Source organism: Lepus europaeus, chromosome 6 (assembly GCF_033115175.1).
Source record: "Lepus europaeus isolate LE1 chromosome 6, mLepTim1.pri, whole genome shotgun sequence".
In the NCBI taxonomy this organism is placed as follows: domain Eukaryota; kingdom Metazoa; phylum Chordata; class Mammalia; order Lagomorpha; family Leporidae; genus Lepus; species Lepus europaeus.
In genome coordinates this window covers 30,833,620-30,856,494 of record NC_084832.1, presented here as the reverse complement: position 1 = coordinate 30,856,494, position 22,875 = coordinate 30,833,620, and positions in this window count along the sequence as shown.

Sequence of the window (22,875 nt, the reverse complement as noted above, 5' to 3'; positions counted from 1 at the left end):
GTACATAGTAGATATTACTATATCTGTGTATACATCCATTATTCCCCTTTCTCTCACCTTTATTTCTTGAAAAGACACATGATGAACAGTACTTTTCATTATTTACTTGGGCAAGTAACAGTATTGCTTGTTCCAGAGGGTTAAATAAAACTATGAAAGGTAAACAAAACAGATATTGAAATCAAGTAAGGCTTGGTTTCAGTTCCTTGTCCATTGTACTAATTACCTTGATGAATTCATATAGCCACACAATCTCAATTTCTTTCCATATAAATTACTCTGCTTACTTCACTGATTTATGACAATTAAGTAAGGTTATAAAATATTATACTATGTAAAATACAACAGTTCAGCTCAAGTGTTGCTAAAATAATGGCAAGTTTATTGGCTCAGACAACTCTAGGAACTAGCAATAAAAGAGGATCAAATTTATAGAATTAGTCTCTCTGCATGGATTTCCTTTAGACTAGATTAATTCAAAGGCAAGATTTCTTTTTATCAGAGCAAGATGGCTGCCTGAAATCCAGGTTTCAATTTGTCTTTTGGACATGTTTAGGAGATTCAGAGGTGGGAGTAAAAATGAAGGAAGGTATGGAGGAAAGAGAGAGAGAGAGAGAGAGAGAGAGAGAGAGAGAGAGAGAGAGAGAAAGGAGAGAGAAGGAAAAAGGAATGTGAAGGGAGGAAGAGCAAGAAAGGTTCTCTTTCACTTTTTTTTTGTTTGTAATTCTAAGATATTATTCACTCTATGAATGTACATATCTGAAAGGCTAAGTAGGTTTTATTCTACTTGATTCTGATATGTTTCCTAGAATAATAATCCAAAATCCATATCTTGTTGATTCATTATACAAAATGTGTACTTCCACCTAGGGTTTTCACTCATTTAGCAACAGGTTTTAAAGATTTTTATCACATCTAGTGTCAAAAGCATTATTTCCAGCAAGATGAACTTTAGAGAACAGTATTTGAAAAGAATAGTTAGAAAGGAGAAACACAAACAATATATCATTTACTTCAGAGTTACTCTTAATTTGCCATTTGTTTTTTTATTTTTTTATTTTTTTTTAATTTTTGCAGGCAGAGTGGACAGTGAGAGAGAGACAGAGAGAAAGGTCTTCCTTTGCCGTTGGTTCACCCTCCAATGGCCGCCGCGGTAGCGCGCTGCGGCCGGCGCACCGCGCTGTTCCGATGGCAGGAGCCAGGTGCTTATCCTGGTCTCCCATGGGGTGCAGAGCCCAAACACTTGGGCCATCCTCCACTGCACTCCCTGGCCACAGCAGAGAGCTGGCCTGGAAGAGGGGCAACCGGGACAGGATCGGTGCCCCGACCGGGACTAGAACCCGGTGTGCCGGCGCCGCAAGGCGGAGGATTAGCCTGTTTGTTTTAGTCCTCTTTCAAGCAATTTATAGTATGTGATATTCTGGAGAGTTCAGTTGGTGAATTAAAATTTCAACAGGATCTCAAAGGAGACTTAGAGTATAAAAATAACATGGCCAATCAGAGAAAGTAAGAAAATCCATTCTAAGTAGCTATTCTAAGGTGTGAAGATGTATAAACTAATAATGACAATAGCTTTGCTGTGTGTGTGTGTGTGTACAACGGTTTAGACAGAGTTTAAGATAATGTGCATGGATCAAAGGGAATGGCAGGAAGTGAATTTGGAAAGGTTTGGATTTGATGAATTTGTGAAGAGTCTTGGAAACGCTATTAAAAATTTGAGAATTGATTTACACTATACCATGGCTTTGAAGACCTAGAAATTAATCCATGTGGAAATATATGTGGAAACAGCAAGATGATGGCATAAACATACACTGTCTATTATGATATTTGCACAAAATATATCCAGGCTTTAGTGGTGGCATTATGCTGAAGGTAGAGGTAAATTTCAGAGTTATTTTTTTTTCCTCAATTAGTAGAAACTATGTATTTTGGTGAGAAAAGGAAACAATGTTTGTAGTTTACTAGAAAATAAAGTAGGTAGACAAATAACTGAAATGACTAAATAACTTGTAAAAAGTTTTAGAAACAGGCCATGAATTCAGGAAAGATCAGAATGGAGGTATGATAGCCAAGAAATAATTACAACTGTTGGCTCATGGTGTGTGGATGAGCGTTTTCAGGCATTATCCTACATAATCCTGAAAATATCTAAAATAGAAATATTGCCCTTTTAAAACTGAGGAAACTTTAAAAATGAAGGAAATAGAAGCAAGAATAACTTAGAAACTTGGCTAAAATCACACAATTACTAAGCTATAAAAATGTAAGAAGTTTAACCAACATTGCCTATTTGGAATGTTTGAATCTAGAACTTATACTTTGTTGAATACATTTTGTTTTTCTCTGAAAGTGATCATTGAAGCAATGGAACAGATATCTATCTCTTATTGAAGACAAGATCTGGATTTATTTTCAAATGTGCAAACAAAACCAACTTTTTTTTTTTTTTATCCATCATAACTTTCAAAGACATCACAGGGGAACACATTCATTTGCTAACACAATGTGTTAGCATTTGCTAACACACAACGGTATGCTTTAACAGTTCTTAATTTTGGTTTGCTATTGTGAAATTTCTTTTGGTATTTCTTTTGGTATCTCTTTGTCTCCTTAAACTTCGGTTTGTCTTTGTAAATTATAAAGCTTTCTGGAAGATATTAATTTAGTATAGTATAAATTAGTGGACACTCACTGCAACAGAAACTGCTATTAACTCATTGAAAATCCATTTTTTCTTCTTAAGCACAGAGTTAGTTTATTTTTTCCCAATAATATTCCTGTAAGAAGGAGATGATTTGTTGCTTTGTTTATAATTATCATGTGAGTTTCTTTTATTTCTGTTTTATCATCCACATGACAGAACATAAAGCATTTGTGATCATCATTACTAAGTTCTTTGAGAACTAGAAGTGGATATTACATTTACTCATTTAAGGAACTGCCTACAAAATAAAATTTATTGTGAAGAAATAATGAAGGGACTAGAGAAATCATAATAACTGGATCTTGGCATAACAAAGAAGTCCTTGAACTGCTCAGACTTAAGATGATCTACTGCAATTTTCAAAGGAGCTTTTTGGTCCCAATTAAGCTTGTCTATTGTGACTGCATTTTAATTAGCATGGATATTTGTACCTTGGACATTCAAAGCTTGAATTAAACTTAATAAATTCATGAGATAAAACTAAAAAAAGAATAATTCAATGAGCTTAGAATTTTAATGAGGACATTAGAAAATCTTGACATTCTTCATATTATAGCTTCTATATTTTCCCAAAATACTTCTATGTAATTGATTTGAAAATCCAGACTGAATTAACCAGTTAACTGAGTCAAATGTGCACGCAGTTCAAATATCAACAAAAAGCACTGTTTGAGAAACTGATATTTGAGGTAAATAGTGTGGTTTTTAAAATTCATGAAATGATCATGAAATTTTGTGAAAAACCAGACTTGAAGCATTTTTCAAAGTAGATTTCTGGTATTGAAACTGTTGTGATTGGAGGATTTCTCTGAGAAACTAACTTCTGTTACATATCTCTCACGGAAATGTTTAACAGACTGGAAGCTTGGTGAACTGTTTCAATATAACTATCTGATTTGGCAGTTTGTTGGTTTGTTGACCAGGAAATTCATCAGGAGATGATAATAGGGAAATGTTACTTTCACAATCTCTAACATTGAAGAGGACTCTTTCTGACAGAAGGTAACTGAAATAAATTAAGCTTGTATGTGCCATAGATTTCTGGAAATCCTCACAAAGCAAACTTTTCTATATTTCAATCACTGAATTTTTGATCCTTCATTTTTCAGATGGCACTGAAAATTTGCAACTGCGTGAAGTTCCCATGTGATGTGCTGCTGCCTCCCCAGAGGTCACTCTTTGAAAACCACTGTCTTACTAGTGACGTTTTTTTCACTTCAGCCTACTGAAAACTTTAAATTAGTTTATATGATGATTTTACAACAAATATGTTATAGTAAAATGAGATGTCTGTAACAGGGGCAGCTGGTGGTGGTTTATAGACTATGACAAATATGTCATACTAATAAGATGTTAACGATAGGGGGAGCAGTGTGTGTAGTAGATGGAAATTCTCTACTACTTTACAAATTTAAAACTATTCTGAAACAAAAATTTAAAAAAAATAAAATACAGATAATAGCTGTATTATTATTTGTTGATTTGAAATGCAGAGTGTCAGAGAGTGAGGCAGAGATAGAGATCTTCCATGCATTGGTTACTTCCCCCAAAATCTGCAAAATCCTGGCTCCGGTCAGGCAGAAGCCAGGAGCCAGAATCTCCATCTTGGTCTCCCACATGGGGTCCAAGTAATCAAGCTATTTCCTCTGTCCTCTCATGCATTTTATCAGGATGCAGTGTTGGAAATGGAGTAACCAGGAATGGTACCATCCCAGCGTTACAAGCAGTACTTAACCTGTTGCACCAAAAGGCAAATCCCTCTACATTTTATTATATATATTAAAAAAAACACCTCATTTTTCCTACTTGGGATATATTACTCTACTAAGCAACAAAAAATAAGATATGCTTTATATATTAAAAATCTAAATCAATAGTATAATATATCACACTTTGATAATTACCTTCTACCTTCCTCTTTATCCTTGACTTTAGATTCAGTCACCATTCTTATTTTCACCTATAAATAAAAAGAAAAAAAACTTTTCCAAAAGTTTTTTTAATTAATTAATTTATTTGAAAGGCAGCATTACAGAGAAAAAGGGAGAGATAGGTAAAGGGATCTTTTATCCTCTGTTCCACTCCCCAGATGGACGCAATGACCAGAGCTAAGCCAGTCCATAGCAGGAGCCTAGAGCTTCTTGCTGGTCTCCCACATGGTTGCAGGGGCCCAAACACTCGGGCCATCCTCTGCTGATTTCCCAGGCACATTAACTAGGAGCTGGGTTGAAACTGGAGCAGCCGGGACTTGAACTGAAGCCCATATGATGGTGGCATCACAGGCATAAGCTTTACTAGCCATGCCACAATGCCACCCTCAAGAGTTCTTATATTACTGCTGCTTGAAAGGGCACAATTATGGTCCTGGCTGGTTTTGACAGATAAAATTTTGAGCATAAAATCAATTACTTTGATAAATATTTATAATTTTCCACACTCATGTTTGAGGATTAGATTTTGTTAAAAATATTACAAGATGTAGGATCTATTGGTGAAGTTGTAATATAACCTTGATAAATCTTTAGAATCTCTAACTATGCAATTATTTATTTTTATTTTATTAATTTTCACTTTTTGATTTAGTCTTATTTTCTAGGGCTTGTAAAGTTTTATTTTTATTTTTAGTTTGTTAATACATTTTAGCTCAATATTTGTCAATTTCAGGGGTTTTTTGGGCATGGATTTCTGTTCTTATTAAAGTAATTTACTATTTGTAAAGTCAAACAAACATTAAAAAAGACAGCATTATTTTATGTGAATGACACTATCCATTAATTAGCCAAATTTGCATGTATATATGTAATTGTCTCAAAACTGCTCTATTCACATGTTAAAAATTATTAAATAATATTTACTAAGATAACTCATAAGCTGTTATAAAATAAGTTCAAATACAGTTGGAAATATTGAAATATTTTATTTATAAATTCTTCTTTTATTTTTTTATTTATACAAATTTCCTAAGTACAACATTAGGAATATAGTTATTTTTCCCACCATACCAAAACTCCCACTCACACTCCCACTCCTAATCCCTCTCCCCTTGCCAGTCCCATTCTCCATTTACAAATTGTTTTATTTTACTGCAGTAAAATTAAATCAGAAGTCAATAATAATCTATCTATAATATTGTACAGTGTTTGATTATTAATCAGCAAACTTCTAAATTAACCATTGCCCAAATAAATCAGCAAAATCAATTTTAAAATATTTTATACTAAAAATAATAATGGATTTCCTACATTTTTACTGCTCTGGATCCATTCAGCTTTCTTTAGCCAGTTTCTCACAGTAGAAAGTTAAATCACTGATTTTTAAGTTCAAGAGTAGCATTTAGAACTATGATTTTTCCCCTTAAGCACTGTTTTAAACAACATAAAATAACAATTTTTTTTTGTTTGTTTTTGACAAGCAGAGTTAGACAGTGAGAGAGAGAGACAGAGAGAAAGGTCTTCCTTCTGTTGGTTCACCCCCCAAGATGGCTGCTATGGCTGGCGCTGCACCGATCCGAAGCCAGGAGCCAGATGTTTCTTCCTGGTCTCCCATGGCTCAAGCACTTGGGCCATCCTCCACTGTCCTCGGGCCACAGCAGAGAGCTGGACTGGAAGAGGAGCAACTAGAACTAGAACCGGTGCCAATATGGGATGCCGACACCTCAGTCGGAGGATTAACCAAGTGAGCCACGGCGGCTGGCCCCCTATTCTTCTCTTCCTAACTAAACTGTGATATAATGGAGAACGAGAGAGATCATGCCAACACAGATACAAAATAAGAAGAGTCTTTATTAAAAGCCAGGCCTGGCAATGCCCTGTGGAATCTGCCATGGCGCTGAGAGAAGAGCAAGGGTTTTTAAGCTCTCAAACCACATCCTGTTTGGCTTATTTCCAGGGCCCATGCACAGGCCCTGCTAGCCAATCGTGTTGTTCCAAGTCCTACTCTCCCTTCCCTTATCCATTCCCTCTGTAAGAATTTTACAGAAGCAAGAAGTAATGGTTAGTCAAGGTTCAGACCCCGGACTTTGAACTGTGTCCTGTTTTGTACAATGTCTTCAGCCTTTTTCTTAAGAAAACAGCAAGCATGTTTACAGAAAAGGAAGTTATCAGTCAAGCAAGATTATGCCTTTAGCTAAGAAAAAACATTTCCTGGAACAGACCCAGACAAAAACGCTTTCTGGAACCTAAGCTAAAAGCTCCCAACATGGGGTTTTGCACACAAAATGGAGTAACTTTGGTCAAGCCCAGGTTACATTGCAGAAATGGATGATTTGATTTTTCTGAGCTTTATCACAGTGATACTTCTTTGAATCCCAAGGTCAACTTGTAATAAGCATTTATTATATAAAACCAGAAATTATATCTGCAAGATTTTTATTCTTAAGGTTTTAACCTGTGGAACAATAATATTTTACATATTAGAAGCACATCACTACATCCATTTTGTATTCCACAATTGTATATAATAATAGTAAACATTTATCAACTCCATACTCTGTGACAGGCACTGTGGTTAGTGCTTCACGTGGTTTAACCCATTTGATTACCATAAATATATTTGTACAGTGGGAAAACATTTTGCATCAATGTTTAAAAAAATCAGTTCTTGATGATTGATTTGATCAGTGCCAAAACAGCTGAAAAAATTGCTAACAATCCTAAACTAAATTTTCTGAATCTAGTAACCTATTTTTTTTTAACAACTATTAACAATCCTCCACCATTCCCCTTCTCCTTTTTCCTTCCTTTCTTCCTCCTTTGCTGCTTTCCCCTTAGCATCCTAAATATCTTCCAATTTTTCTTTTAGTCCTTGTATTTTTCTTTGTCTTTAATCTCTAGGTTTTACTAACACTGAATGCATTGAACTGCTGCTGATCAATAGAGCTAAGAATGAGTGTTTCCCTTTGAGAAGATGCAAAACTTTGAAGCAAAGAATAACGCAAGTGTTTAACAGTAGGCCTTTAGGAACAAGGAAGAATAAAAGTAAAACATCAACTATAGCTTCAATTTTCTGTGAATTCAAGAAATGTATAATACTTCAGTAGTCCAGAGGTCACTCACTCAGTAAGTCAAAACGCAGCTGGAAAGCAACTAATGATTGATATATGATAATTTAAAAAATATATTCCTGTATTTCTATAATTGAGGTCATGAAATCTATGGACAAAGATGTTTGTACTTTCCTGATAAGATATTTCTTCAGGCTGAGAAGAAACGAGCAGCTTTATAGCAGGTTTTATTCATTATACAAATACATAGAGCATTTTACTTGAAGAATTGCCACACTAAAACATGTCTAATCTTAGACCTATTTATATATCTTTCATCCATCCTCCATGTCTTTCTCACTGACTAGAATTATTTCTCCATTCATATTAGTGAGCAGTTATTAGATTTTATTTGAATGAATAAAATCAATATGGTTATATGTAGAAATCATCACCAATTAAACATTACTATGATGATAGGTTTCTGAGAACATCTGGTCAGAAATTACATGGTCATATTTTTATCAGAATGAACTTACACCTATGAATAAGGAGAAAATTATTGAAGTGATTACCTCTATATCAGTATTCAAACCTTTTCCATAAAATCATAAATGATTGTTTTAATATTTGTAAATTACATTTTCTAGAATAATAAAACTGTGATATATATTTGATATATATTAACATGTTTCTTCTTAAATGTAATTATCATGTAGAATTTGATAACACAAAAATTGTCTATTTGTCTTTTAAATAGAAGCAGCATTTGGAATAATGTGTTTTTTTCTGCTTAGGTTAATAATCAATCTCATGTCTGTGTATTTCAGTTCTCTTCAATTAAAAGATAGAAAAATAGGGGCTGGCATTGTGGCCTAGTAGCTAAAGCTGCCTGCTGTCTCACAGGCATCTATATGGCCATGGGTTCAAGTCCCAGCTGCTCCACTGCCGACCCAGCTCCTTGTTAATGCATCTAGGAAAGCAATGGAGGATGGCTCAAATGCTTGGGCCCCTGCACCACGTGAGAGACTCAGAAGAATTTCCTAGCTTTGGTCTGGCCCATCCCTGGCTGTTCCGGCCATATTGGGAAGTGAACCAACAGATTGAAGATCTCTCTCTCTCTCTCTCTCTCTCTCTCTAAAACTGCCTTTCAAAAAATTAAATACCTACTACATGTTTTTAAAAAGATGGAATGATAAATAGAAGTATCCCCCAATTATCAAAAACCATAATTAGGTGTCCATGAGGGCTAAAACATTCTATGAAGTAAGATTTTAGTGGTATTAATGGCTCAGTTAAACTGGCATCCATGGGTAAATAGTTTCAGATAGTGAAAAGGATAGGTTTTTCTAGTAGCAGTTAACTTCATCTGGAATTAATATACATCTGTTTCAATGAAGGCAGGAACATGGCAGAAGTGCAAGTGTGGTTTTGGAAGCAAGTTATGGTTGGAAATGCAAGTAAAAGAAGGCCACGTCATTTTTGTTTTTGTTGTCCCAATGTTGTTGTTGTCCCAATGTAACATCTACAGAGTATGTTTCTTCATAAGTTAGGCAATAAGGAGTTATAAGATGCAAGTAATTCTATTAACTAAAGAGTATGGAAGCTGGCATTGTGGCATAGTGGATTAAGCCACTGCTTACAGTGCCAGCATCCAATGTGGACACGAGTTCAAATCCTGGAGGCTCTACTTCTGATCCAGGTCCCTGTTGATACACTTGGGAAATCAGCAAAGGACTGTCCAAATGCTTGGGGCAATGCACCCATGTGAGAGACCTGAAGGAAGTTCTGGGCTCCTGGTTTCAGCCTGGCCCAGCCCTGCCCATTGCCACCATTTGGTAAGTGAACCAGCAGATGAAAGACCTCTCTCTCTCTCTCTCTCTCTCTCTCTCTCTCTGCCTCTGCCTTTTAAATAAATTTTAAAAATCTTTAAAAAAATAAGAAAAAATTAAACCTGAGCACTTTTATATAGAGATAAACTATTTTTGTTTGTTTTTTGGCAACTCTTCTAAACTACTATATGTACTGAAAATAGTATTTCCAAAATTATCTTTTATTAAATTTTTAAAGTCTAATCCATTATAAGATCATAAGCTACTTGGTTATGAGAACTAACAAGTAATACATTCATTTAAATAATGGAATCTGTACTGGAGTGTCATTCACTTATACTGGCTTAGATCAGCTGATTGTTAAAAATAAATATTTGTAGCCAGATGTTGAAAGTGATTAGCTTGAAGCTGTTCAACATGGTTGCTGTTTTTTCACTTTGGGAATAATCTAGTACTGCAAATAAGAAGCTGTCACTCCCTTGACATTTTGAACAGTTACGAGCACAGTGCAGATTTTTGACAATGAACATGTGTTATGACAAAACACAGTACTACACCAAGTCTGCTGCTATTAACTGAGCCATGTGAAGTTCTTCTCTGCAGGTCCTATAGAAGCTTATCTTTATGCTGAGAATAAATAGGAAATGTTTTTGAGTACACATGAAGTATCAGATTTCCTTAATATCCTGTAGCTGAAATATATGAGTGAGGTATCCTAGGACTTACTAATGCAGCTCTCCAATCCAGTCCTTACACTTCAGGCCAAATGATATTTTCATATCAGATAGACGTTCTCCTGGTAGAACAACATTTTAACATGATATACTGTGATGTCCTAAATTATTTTATGGCATCCCATGCCTGTTGGATGAACTGCAACATGCTTATTATGAGTTTCACTAAGCACAATTAATCCACTGCTTGATTATATTCTTAGCCTCATTAGCTTATAATTTATTTGGAATCATGGTGAAAGACCTTTTTTACTATTTATTTTAGAGCATCATGTGCTTTTTTACCCTCAGGAATTTGAACATACTCTCTCCTATAGCAGGAGTTGCTTTCAATTTATTTCACTAAATAAAGAATGGGAAGACAATCATTATTTGTATATTTGATTTTGTCAAGAAATTATTTTCTGGGTAGAGATTAAGGTTTCGTCTCCCCTTTCTGCATGAAATTTGGATTTTTTTTTCTATGTCAAAGTTAGTCTTGATCAATATCATTTGTATGCCCTGTATCAAAATCAGTCTTGCAATATTCTAGCCCTTATCAGCAAGTTATGGGAATGCTTATTCATTCATGTACATCCTAATCTGCATTCTTAAAAACTACTCTATCTTGATTTCTCCAAAATGTCTATCATCAGCCATTATAACTCTCCTGGAATAAAAAAAAAAAAGCATAATATATCCAAACCATAGTTAACACTTTAAATTTATAGCTAATAGACATTTCTTTCCTAGAATTTCATTGAACTTATGCCTCTTGACATTGTTTTTTTTTTTCAGAGTGTATTTGATAACAGAAATGATATCAGCAGCTTTCCAATATTTCAAGCCCAAAATCAAGAAGCTATATACTTCACACGGTGCCAGTATTTTCTTTTTTTTTTAAACTTTTATTACTAAATATAAATTTCCAAAGTACAGTTTATGGATTACAATGGCTTTTTCACCCCCATACCTTCCCTTCCACCTGCACACCTCCCATTTCCCACTCCCTCTCCCCTTCCATTCACATCAAGATACATTTTCAATTATCTTTATATACAGAAGATCAATTTAGTATATATTAAGTAAAAATTTCATCAGTTTGCACCCACACAGAACATAAAGTGTAAAATATTGCTTCAGTACTAGTTATAGCATTAATTCGCATTGAACAACACATTAAGGACAGAGATCCCACATGAGTCGTAAGTACACAGTGACTCCTCTTGTTGACTTAACAATTTGACACTCTTGTTTATGGCGTCAGAAATCTCCCTAGGCTCTAGTCATGAGTTGCCAAGGCTATGGAAGCCTTTTGATTTTGCCAACTTTGATCTTATTTAGACAAGGTCATAGTCAAAGTGGAAGTTCTCTCCTCCCTTCAGAGAAAGGTACCTCCTTCTTTGATGGCCCCGTTCTTTCCACTGGGATCTCACTCATTTAGATCTTTCATTTAGGTCTTCTTTTTGTTTGTTCCAGAGTGTCTTGGCTTTCCATGCCCAAAATACTCTCATGGGCTCTTGAGCCAGATCCGAATGCCTTAAGGGCTGATTCTGAGGTCAGAGTGCTATTTAGGACATCTGCCATTCTATGAGTCTGCTGTGTATCCTGCTTCCCATGTTGGATCATTCTCTCCCTTTTTGATTCTATCAGTTAGTATTAGCAAAAACTAGTCTTGTTTGTGTGACCCCTTTGACTCTTAGACCTATCAGTGTGATCAATTGTGAACTGAAATTGATCACTTGGACTAGTGAGATGTTATTGGTACATGCCACCTTGATGGGATTGTATTGGAATCCCCTGGCACGTTTCTAACTCCACCATTTGGGGCAAGTCCGATTGAGCATATCTCTAATTGTACATCTCCTCCCTCTCTTATTCCCACTCTTATATTTAACAGGGATCACTTTTCAGTTAAATTTAAACACCTAAGAATAATTATGTGTTAATTACAGATTTCAACCAATAGTATTAACTAGAACAAAAAAATACTAAAAGGGATAAAGTATTAAATTGTACATCAGCAGTCAAGACAAGGGCTGATCAACTCACTGTTTCTCATAGAAAAAAAAGGAAACCTGTTGAAGTGAAAGGGACACTATGTGCCAATATTTTCAATGAATATATCCTAATTGTTTTATTCTCTTCTGTATCCTGACTTATCCACTGAGGGGGGAGGGAAACACCTGAAGTTATGGTGTAGCTCACTACATCACTTGCAGCTCAAGCATAACTTCTATGCCTGTGTCTTTCATATATATATATATATATATATATATGTACACATGAAGTATCAGATTTATATATATACATATTATATATGTTATTATATATAATATATAAATTAATATATATATATATATATATATATGCCTCTTCTCACTATTCATTCTCCAGAGAGTTCATTTGGAATACAAAGTTCATTTCTAATTACCGTATGTCTTTATTAAAATATTTAAATAGCTTTTCCAGTTTACTTATCATAAAATCTAGGCTGCTTAAGAGGACAACATAATTTGTTGTCAAACTTCCCAGTCAATAAATTTCTACAGCTATCTTCCTACCTTATTATCTTCAGAATACAAGTATAGGTACTTTCTTTTCTTTTTTATGTACATCACATAGTTTCTTCCTTCCTTGTTCTTTTTTATAGCTGACTCTTCTACTCAGAGTGATCTCTATTTCTTCCAGAGTTGACTCTTATATTGAATTAGATCTGGAATTAGATGTCATCTGCGTTATTTCCCTAGGACTAATATAAACAAAGTACCATGAACTTTGTGGCTTAAAATAAAATAAAATATTTTCTCACAATTCTGGGGACTTCAAACTCAAAGTTAAGGTACGAGCAGTGCACAGTCGTTCTGCAGGTTCTAAGAAATAAATGATGCTACATGCTACTCTTAGTTTTTCTTTTTCTTTTTTTTTTTCTTTTTTTTGACAGGCAGAGTGGATAGTGAGAGAAAGAGAGACAGAGAGAAAGGTCTTCCTTTTTGCCGTTGGTTCACCCTCCAGTGGCCGCTGCTGCCGGCGCATCGCACTGATCCGAAGCCAGGTGCTTCTCCTGGTCTCCCATGCGGGTGCAGGGCCCAAGGACTTGGGCCATCCTCCACTGCCTTCCCGGGCCATAGCAGAGAGCTGGCCTGGAAGAGGGGCAACCGGGATAGAATCCGGCGCCCCAGCTGGGACTAGAACCCGGTGTGCCAGCGCCGCAAGACGGAGGATTAGCCTGTTGAGCCACGGCGCTGGCCTCTACTCTTAGTTTCTGATGATGACAAACAATCCTGGGCATTCCTTAGCTTGTAGATGCATCACTCTAATCTCTGTAGTCATATAGTGTTCCTCCTGTGTCACTTTGTCTAAATTTTCCTGTTTTTATAAAACCATTGGTCATATCAGATTAGTGATTTCATCTTAACTTCATTGCCCCTGCACAGATTAAATTTTCAAATAAGTTTATATTCACAAATACAGAGATTGGGCCTTCAATATATCTTTAAGAAAGATACAAAGCATTACATAAACATCCCACTCACTGTCATAATGTTGCATATAGCTTTCACTGAAGTACTTATAATTATTTCATATTATTGAATAATTTTTATTGCATACTTTCTCAAAATAAGGATAACTTCAATAAAGGAGTGACCACCTCTCTTGTTGCTTTTCTATCTCTAGTGCTCTGAAGACCTCACAGCGAACAGCATAGTTGAATAATAAAAATAATGAATTTAGTGTGATGTCTGTTTATCACCAATATCACTTTATTATGTTTATTTCAAAACTTTATTATAAATGTGAGATGTGAAAAATGAAGTATGATATGTACTATTTAAATTTTACCTTATCCTTTTAATCAAGTTGTTTAACTTAATGACCAGTCAAGGTTATGGTGAACAATTTTTTTTTTTAAACTAATAGAACGTAAGTGCAATCTAAGAGTGAGTCTCTCTCCATTATATTAATGTAGCACAAAATCCAATTTTTGGCAGTGTTCCCAGGCAATTGTGATTTCAAAGTCATCTTGTCCTCTACTTCTGCCTATAATAGAGAAACTTGAATCACTGTGATAGCTTGCAGTGTTACTAACAGAAGTTGACCTCATTCTGTAAGACACTTGATTATTTCCCTAGTCAGATGCTATCTACGGGAAAAATAATCATTATATTAATTTTAAAAAGGATAAATCATGGGATAAAAATTAAAGCTCCTATAGATCTACAAATAAAGGATAAAATAATAAGCAGAATGTTATTTTATTGGATTTATTTAATAATTTCTGTACAGTACAAATAAACTAAAAATAGATTTTTAATTATGTTATTTCTGATACCGTGTGTTTATATATATTACATATATAAAGGAATGTTTAAATCTCTTTAATGGTTTATAATTTCAAGATATTTGCCTATTTGCATGTTCTAAAATTACATGTCATGTTCTTCATGATAATTACAAGATTTATGGATGCTTCAAACCACTACCATGTAAAATACTGAAATGTAACATAATTTATGGAAGCTGTTATTTCTATACAATTTAATTTAGAAAGACAAATATCTTTCCAAGTGGGTTTTAGTGAGAGAGAGAGAGAGATAAAAAAAAAAAAAAACTGTCAATAAAATTGAAAATATTCACTAGGGAATAAAATAATCTTATTAATTTTATTTTGAAGAAAAAGGGACTATGAATTTTTTTCCTTTACACAACAGAATATTCTCTGTGACAAAGTTTCAGGACTTAAAATTAATAAAGAAATTAAAAAGCAAGATATGTAAAAAGGATATTTTATCCTGATTGTTCAGTAAAAATTGTTTAGATTTGAAATGAAACAAACATTTATTGGGTTAATTTACCAACTTGACTCTTTCGACATCTTGCTGATGATTATTTATTGTCTAGAGCTATCATGTGCTTGATAGGATAGTTAGTGGAATCCCTGATATTTATCCAGTAGCGGTTCCACCCCACTTTCACTTTTGTCATAACTAGATATTGTCAAATATCTCTAGGTGACCAGCACCATGGCTCACTAGGCTAATCCTCCACCTGTGGCGCCGGCACCCCGGGTTTTAGTCCCTGTCAGGGCGCCGGATTCTGTCCTCGTTGCTCCTCTTCCTGTCCAGCTCTCTGCTGTTGTCCTATAAGGCAGTGGAGGATGGCCCAAGTGTTTGGGCCCTGCACCCGCATGGGAGACCAGGAGAAGCACCTGGCTCCTGCTTTGGATCAGCGTGGCTCGCGGGCTGCAGCGGCCATTAGGGGGTGAACCAACAGAAAAGGAAGACCTTTCTCTCTGTCTCTCTCTCTCACTGTCCACTCTGCCTGTCAACAATAAAAAAATAAAAAAATAAAAAAATCTCTGGGTGTAGGTTGCAAAGGCATATTTTTCCCTTGTGGAGAACTGATGCATTAGAACAAACAGACCAATTTTCCTGCCATAGTGGGTTGGTGACAAACAGGCTGATAACTGTCTTGACATCAAATTCAGAAAATAACAAAAATCTATGTTATAGGATAATGTAAATATATTGCCTGGATTAAGTAGGTAAGAGAACCCAAGCCGAAATTACTGCAAAATATATGGATATTAAGATAGATAGATAGATAGATAGATAGATAGACGAAGGTGAAATCTCAAGGAAACCAACCGAACTATCATCTAAACTTCACTTTTGTAGTATATTCACAAATGTGAATATACAGGAAATTCATTTCAGCTACAGATAATAGCTTGTAATAAAAAGAGAGTCACAAAAAATCAATTATGAAGCACAGTATTCAGTTAAAAATAATACAGTTAATATTCTTGGGCTATAAGAGTAAATACTCATGAAAGGAAAACAAATATATAGATTTCAAAGTCTTAAAATGTTAAGAAGATGAATGTGGAAAAATTAAGAGCCTAGAATACTATGAAACAAGCATAGACATATTTGAAAAAGAACACAATGAGCATATTACAAATTGCATTGTAGTATAATTAAATTTTTAATAAGTAGATTAAATATCAGAGATCTAAAATATTTCAAGATATAAATAATAAACTGGCAGAACATCAGAATAAATTTCCTGGAATGGATCAGATTTGTATAAAGCAATGTAAATATCAGAGAAGTTATAAGACAAATAGTGTATAATAACATAATACACATTCTACTAAATACACATTCTACTAAAACATATTTTTAAAGGAATATATTTGCAGTTATGTTATCTGAAATTTAAAGTATAAGCTGAAAGAAGGTCATCAGGAATCCTCCAATTGTTTAGAATTGAAGGTGTCAGTATATTCTTGTACACACACACAAACACAATTATTTATGAAATCTTTTGAGAAGAATATTGAAAATATAATATTCCAGTAATGATGAGCATGTATATTTCAGAGGCTTGGGGTTTTAAGCATCAGTTCCACCAAGAACATAAGCTACTTGCATAGCAGAAAGTACAAAGTGAATCTAAGCATTTAGTTGTGCTGAATATACACAAGTGTGCAAAAATAATTAGGTCATACAAAAACAGTCAAAGTCACAGACCTTCCATTGGTAAATCTGGAATCATTTAATAATCAAATTTCTCACTTATCTGGCTCATATAACGTATCATCCATGTAGCTGACAAAAGCAACTTCTTGCAACATGTTCATTTAATTAACAAATATAGCTCCTGGTGGAATGCTGTTACCATAAAATTAAATTATGAAAAAAAAAATAGGAGAATAAGCTATCCTGGGATGATCATTAACATGCATTGAAATGGGTTTGATGGGAGTCAGTATAGTTGTTTGGTAATTTATTTTCATGGTTATTGCTTTAAAATGTTCATCAGATCATGTCACTATCTTATTCAACTCAGTGTTGTAGTTGATCATCTTTTCTTAATAAATTTGTTTTTTTTTTTTTGATGATTCTTGTCATTAATGCTTGGTAGACTCATGTTTCTCTTAAGGGAAATCTAAAGCTGCAGGGACTCTAAGATTTCCCAGGCTGGGCCCCTGTTACGTGAGAATTCTTTCCTCCTTTCCCTCTGCCACCTGATGTTTCTCCTTGTGGGATGAAGCACTGGAGATCACAGAGCTAAAGAGTCCTTCTAGGGTAGGCTAATGCTTCATCAGGTCCCTTTTGCTAGATCCTTTTGGCCTATCCTCATGCCTCACTACCCAAAGGAAATCTCAAGCCTGTTTAGGAAGACCTCATCATAACAGGTGATTAGATTATTCAACACCACTTAATGGTGTTGCTGAGCTTGTGGGCGGATGTTGGAAGATCTTCTGTTGGATCTGAAGCAGACAGAAACCTAGTTAGCTCTCTCCCCCACCTTTTTTGTTGTTGTTTCGTTGGTGATTGGATAGCATGAGATGTAAGTCAATTTCTGATATTGTGTAGGGAGGTGTATGACGTCCTACAAATCTGTTGTTATTTTAATGCCAGACTCTTAAACTAGTTCCCTTCGTCTCTCTGTCCACATTTTTTTTTTTTTGCTGTATCTTGTGTCATTTCTGGGGTTTTTAGTTATACATTATTGGAATGGAGCTGGGATAAACAAATTAAATAATTTTTTCAGACTTCCATTTGTGTCTTTCATGTTTTTCGTAGTTCACATCTCAAATTTCTTCAATGCCTAAAGCCTAAGGTTGAGAACTCAATCTAACTATCTTATACAGATAGCAGGGACTCAGTTACTCAGATCAGCATTACTGTCTTCTAAGGTGTGCATTAACAAAAAAATGGAATCAGGAGTGGCACTGGGACTCAAACCCAGGCAGTCCAGTGTGATGTGTGGTTTTCTCAACCAACATCTTGATCCCTAGAACTAATACATGCTCCAGTTTTTACAATTTCAAAAGTATTCAGATATCATCTTTCTGCAAGAGAAAAATGATACAGTTGTTCGTCTCTTGGGGTAAGAGCTCTCATGAAATGTGTCTTTCAAATGTTGATTTCATAAACAATGCCAAAAACTGATCATATACAAGGGATCTTCGAAATGTTCATGAAAATGTATATAATGGAAAACTAAGCATGAATATCAAGATTTTTTGCAACAGAAATATATTTCTTCTATTTCCATTTTTTCCATGAGCACTTTTAGTACCTTTTTATTTGGGTGTGGATTTACAAACCATTACTGAGATGTACTGCAAAAATTTTTAGTTTAAAATGAAATTATGGAAATTTAATATTTTCAAGTTATTTCTTTTAGTTTCTGATATTTCTGTTGATACTGGTAGGGAAACTCTTTATACTCTTAGAAATTCTAAAGCACTATAAATTTTTTTATAAAAATCATAACATTTAAGCACTATAATTTCATAATATAAATTATTCAGCAAATTAATGCTTAATTACAGGTGAAAAATACATTGTGTGGTATACATACTAAAATAAACACAGCTTTTTTAGAAGGATTTTTTTTTTTTTATTTGAAGCTGTTAAAGAGAAAGAGAGGGACAGAGAGAGAGAGAAAACTTCCATCTGCTGGATTACTCCCCAGATGGCCACAGTGGCTAGGGCTGAGCCAAACTAAAGCCAGGAGCCCTGAGCTTCTTCCTAGTCTCCCACGTGGGTTCTGGGGCCCAAGCAATTGGGCTGTCATCACATGAGCAGGGAGCTGGATTGGAAATGGAGCAGCAGAGAGTCAAACCAGTGCCCATATGGATTATTGGCATCACAAGTGGCAGCTTTCCTGGCTATGCCACAATGCCAGCCTCACTTTCAGTTATTCCTAATTATTTGTCAGGGTGAATCCAACGCATATAGCACTGTATATGGCATCCACCTGAAATCAATACAACACCAATGAGATGATCAATAATGCAATGTTTATGATGACAAACTCTTTTAAGTAAAAAAGGAAATCTTAAATTAACATGAACACAGAAAGCCATTCTTTAGGGTTTTAAAGTATTAAGCATTTCATATATTGTATTCAAATAATAAGCTGTTGAAAGGCCATATGTATTATAAAGTAAGAAAAAAGGAATGAGACAATATTGAGTTAAAGTGTGAAGTGTCTTTTTTAAGTTTAAGAACTTATTATAATATTTTACCCATTGATAATGACATTGTGTAGCACTTAAAGAGGATTATTTTAAATCTCATATAATCACATTTGATAGTTCATATTTTATATTTCTTTTTTTTTTTTTTTTTGACAGGCAGAGTGGACAGAGAGAGAGACAGAGAGAAAGGTCTTCCTTTTTGCCGTTGGTTCACCCTCCAATGGCTGCCGCGGTTGGCACGCTGAAGCCGGCGCACCGCGCTGATCCAAAGGCAGGAGCCAGGTGCTTCTCCTGGTCTCCCATGGGGTGCAGGGCCCAAGTACTTGGGCCATCCTCCACTGCACTCCCTAACCACAGCAGAGAGCAGGCCTGGAAGAGGGGCAACCGGGACAGAATCCGGTGCCCCGACCGGGACTAGAACCCGGTGTGCCGGCACCGCAAGGCGGAGGATTAGCCTAGTGAGCCGTGGCGCCGGCCCAATATTTCAAGAAAGACAAATTTTAAAACAGCACACTTGGGCTACATTGTTAACCTATGTTAACGTAATTTACATGTCACTAAAATTTTTGGCTTCACAAAAGAGCAGCTCCATCCATCAAAAAAGAACTAATCACATCAAATTATAATATGTAGGCATGATAAATCTTGGCTTCTGAGGGCTGAATTGGAATTCATCCAAAGCGTAGCATGGTGTAGTGAAATGAGCAAGGGCCTGACGTCACAGAATAAGGTCATGTTTAGAAATTTATCAGTACCAGCTTTGTCACCCTGGAAAAATTATTTGATTTCCCAGAGCTCCATTACCCATCTCTGTAAATCTGCAAAGTTTATTTTCACATGTGTCAGTGTACAATGGTACTTAATATAGTCAGTTCTGGAATCAATATAATTGAATGAGATAATGCCACAAAAGCATAACTATCTCTGTCCTCAAACCCTAGATTCCCCATACATAACAATATGTATATTTTCTTAAGGTTATTGCAAAGAAATAAAGTGATAAAAAATGATTCAGCATTTATCATATTACCCAGCCAATTGTGATCCTCAGTAAGATTTCGCCATTTTCATTAGTACAATATTTCCATACTGACACTGTCACATGCTATGTTCTAAAAAACCCATCTTCTATTTCTATTTCATGTTTTGAGGAAGCATATATTGTGAAGGATTTGTAGTCTTTGGAGCTATGTGGATATTGGCCTCACCACTTCCCAGGTATTTGATATTTTTTAAAAGATTTTATTTATGTATTTGAAAGGCAGAGTTACAAAGAAGCAGAGGCAGAGAGAGAGAGAGAGAGAGAGAGAGGTCTTCCATCTGCTGGTTCACTCCCCAGAAGGCTACAATGGCCGGAGCAGTGCCTATCCAAAGCCAGGAGCTAGGAGCTTCTTCTGAGTCTTCCATGCAGGTGCAGGGGCCCAAGGACTTGGGCTGTCTTCTGCTGTACCAGGCCACAGCAGAGAGCTGGATCAGAAGTGGAGCAGTGAAGACTTGAAATGGCGCCCATAAGAGGTGCTGGCACTGCAGGTGGCAGCTTTACCCACTACGCCACAGCGCCAGCTCCTAGGTATTTGATTTTATACAAGCATATGATTTTTGGCCAATTTATGATTTAAGTAAAAACGTGTTTATGAAAATAACCGCATTAGATATGGGTTAAGGCTTTGGGAGATTGGCTTGACAAGACACAAAAATAGTTAAACTGAAAGAAAAGGAAAGCAGACAAGGTAAGATTTGACACTGTCGGCCGGTGCCACGGCTCACTTGGCTAATCCTCCACCTGCGGTGCCAAGCACCCCGGATTCTAGTCCCGGTTGTTCCTCTTCAAGACCAGCTCTCTGCTGTGGCCCAGGAAAGCAGTGGAGGATGGCCCAAGTGCTTGGGCCCTGCACCCACATGGGAGACCAGGAGGAAGCACCTGGTTCCTAGCTTTGGATTGGCGAAGCATTGGCTGTAGCAGCCATCTGGGGGGTGAACCAATGGAAGGAAGACCTTTCTCTCTGTCTCTCTCTCTCACTGTCTAACTCTGCCTGTCAAAAAAAAAAAAAAAAAAGATTTGACACTGTCAGCAGCAGCTTAACTTTAGTTAACTATAATCTTTTCTTATTATTTCATTCATGTTATTTAAATTTCATTAGTTTCTTCATTTTTGTTTTGTTTTGTTTCAACTCATAGCATTCCTTTATTTGTACTTTTATGACATTAAAGAAAGGGGTTGACAACCATATTAGTTTTAGCTGAGCTTGTTGCTATCTGGACTCTGTGCAGGAATCAAAGGCTGGTGCCATTGGCAGCTCACTTATTAACAGCTAAAGCAGAAGCCCCTAGCTGGATAGGAATTTGAAACTCTATTCCTGTCTCTTTCTTATTGAACCTAGCATAAGGTTGCAGGAAATTTTATTTGAAGCACAAAAGGAAATACACCTCTGCTGACATCGGGGTTACAAAAGTGTCCAATCCAGTTGTGAAATACAGTCTCTTGTATAAAATGGGTGTAATGAGAGCTATCTTACTTGTTTTCTATAAAACATAAGTGCCGTGAGAACAGAAATTTGTTGCGTTTTGTTCTTCATTAGATGTCCAGGAGTTAAACCAGAAGTGCAAACAAATGTTAGTATTAATAATTAAATCAAATAGCACAAAAAATAACCAAATGTAGTATCAAGCACATAAAAATAAGTAATTTGGGGGATAGTGCTGTGGCACAGTAGGTTAATCCTCTGCCTGTGGCGCCGGCATCCCACATGGGCGCTGGTTCTAGTCTCGGCTGCTCTACTTCCAATCCAGCTCTCTGATGTGGCCTGGAAAAGCAGTAGAAGATGGCCCAAGTCTTTGGGCTCCTGCACCCATGTGGGAGATCCGGAAGAAGCTCCTAGCTTCTGGCCTCTGATCAGTGCAGCTCTGACCTTTGCGGACACTGGGGAGTGAACCAACAGAAGGAAGACCTTTCTCTCTGTCTCTCCCTCTCACGGTAACTCTACCTCTCAAGTAAATAAATAAAATCTTTAAAAACAAGTAAGTAGTTTCAAAGGACACAATATCAATCATTTAATTTAAATATCTTCATTTTCTTTGCTTTGTTCTAAAGTGTTTTATTTATTTATTTGAATGAGAGGGAGGGAGGAAAGGAATAGAAGAGAGAGTGAGAGCAAGAGAGAAAAAGTGAACGAGAGAGAGAATGAGAATCTTTTCATTCTTTCAACCTCTGGTTTACTCTGCAAATGTATGCAACAACCATAGCTGAACCAAATTGAAACAAGGGCCCCAGAACTTAATCCAGGTCTCTCATGTGGGTGGCAGGACAAAACTCATTGATCTGTCACCTGCTACCTCCCAGGGTGCACGGTAGCGGGAAACTAGATAAGAAGTTTAGTCAGCACCTAAACCTAGGCACTCCAGTATGGGATATGGGTGTAACAAAAGGTGTTACCTTAACCACCGTGTCAAAAAAGCTGCCCCAATTGACTTCATCTTTAGTTTTAAAATTGGACACCTTTCTCTCTGTCTCTCTCTCACTGACTGTAATTCTACCTCTCAAATAAATAAATGAAATCTTAAAAAAAAAAAAAAAGAATTGAACAACACTTCATTCCATAAAATACACTAAGTGCCCCAGTGGGCAGAACAGAAGAGACTGG